Below are 2,062 nucleotides of genomic sequence, written 5' to 3' on the forward strand. Positions count from 1 at the left end.
ATTATGATTGTAAGGATGGAATAAGTATATGTGAAAAAGTTCATAAGCACTAAAATGTGAAACAAATAGCAAGTTTCCCCGTTGACTGATGTAGCAGATGGGATTTCACTTCTATCTCTGTGATTTAAAGGACTTCCTAGTTACATGCTAGGGAAGAAAACGCTAAGCACATTTTGCTGTCCCTGCCCTCAAGGTGGTTTTGTCCCAGCTCAGGATTCAGATAGTCAGAAGATAAAGTTCCAGATGATCAATGATGGTTTTCATTGGCACAGCGACATAATTCTCGTCATGAAGAAAACTTTGTCATCTCTACTCAAAAATAAGCATACATTTATATATATAGTATAATATATATATTCCATTCAACAAAGTAGTATGAAGCGCTCTTGGATGTCTTCTAAATATAGCGAATTACTAAAAATAATAACTGTTTCTAGCTTAAAGAACAGTTCTAGTGTTGTATTTTCCAAATAAAATGGTCTTCAATTGAATAGTGACCATGATTAGACCTATCTTTGTGAATCGTTATTCACTTTATTATCTTTGGAGAAATTTTTACCATGTTGTTTAGCAAAGTGCCAATAAAGCTGCTATGCAAAAACTAGAGAAAAATGAATATAAGGTGATAACTGTGGTCCCCTTTGATCCAGATCCAGTGACAGGATCCACTACTCCAATGTATGTAAACTTTTCCAAATGAAATGCTGCCAGTTATGTTTTGGTAAAAAATATTGGAAAAATTTAACATTGCTATCTTGACATTGAGTGACTGTTGAACACACACACACACACACACACACACTCACACACACTTTTGCCCATACTAAAGCAGAACAGAACAAATTCAGTTTTATAACTGAAACCATTAAACCCGGTTATAAGAGAGAATACATTTATTTCTACTACAGCCAGGTGGATCACTCAATGTAAGAATCTTAGAGAATGACAACTGCTTATACTCTGAAAGTCACTAGAGACAGGCATGAGGCTGCTGATATCCCTCTTTACACGCCGTGGCTTCCATTTGCCTTTTTGAGGAAAGTTCAGGCTTGCCTCAGGAATCTCAGTCTGTGCCTGAGTGCACTAGAAGGTGGGATCTGTTGAGTGTCCGTCTTAAGTCACAAGGAGTCAGCTAGTCAACCATAAATAAACACAATCACATCAGTCCTTGCCACCTGCCCACCTAGGCCCTGCAAAGTTTTGTGTTTCAGAGTTTCAGAGTCATGGCTAAAGACTGTTGATTGATCGGAGAGATACGTTACATCAACAATAGCCAGAACATTAAAGAGTCCATGAGTGTTAAATCAGGTTTACCAGGAAGGATTGAATTCCCTTCTTACTAATTTAACTTCAGAGTTCTGCACTGGTCCCATGTAAAGTATTTATTTGCTCAGGAACTTATCAAAGTCAGGCAGGTGTTAGCAGCGCTTCTCTTATCTTTGATTTTCTTCCCTTCACTCTTAATATGATCCTCTCCACCCATCCTACTCCCACCTCCCAGTCCGGTTTTTTTAAACTATAGTCAAATAATACTTATTTTTACTTACAATGAGCTCACTCTAAATCCCATTCTGGTCACTTCAAATTCTGTTAGTTAATAACACATCTGCAATGGGTTATTAAACCAGTTTTCATTATTGTCACCCTCTCCTTAATTATCAGTGAAGGATTTCATTTTAAGATGAAGGGGAGAAAAAAGATAGAATGCAGTGGCTGAAACTAGAATTGGTTTCGCAGGTATAAAGTTTCCTACCTGTTGCTCAATCACAGGGCCTGTGTTGTATTAAGGGAAGGTCAGCGGCGGCTCACCTTTACCCTGTCCCAGCTCTCCTGGTAGATTTCCCCTGGACTGTTGTAAGGGACTATCATCAGCTTCCCAATGGTGGGGGATAATTACTAAAATTCTGCAGCACACCAAAAAAATGTATATTTTTTGCCGATCTGACAAAAAAATAGGTATAATTTCAATTCATTCACACTGGACGGCTGTTGTGTTGGCTGCTGTCATTTTTTTATTTGACCATCTGAGGGAAAAGAGGCCAGTGCCCCTGACTAGACAGTC

This window comes from Miniopterus natalensis, chromosome 12, assembly GCF_054644295.1.
Source record: "Miniopterus natalensis isolate mMinNat1 chromosome 12, mMinNat1.hap1, whole genome shotgun sequence".
Taxonomy (NCBI): domain Eukaryota; kingdom Metazoa; phylum Chordata; class Mammalia; order Chiroptera; family Miniopteridae; genus Miniopterus; species Miniopterus natalensis.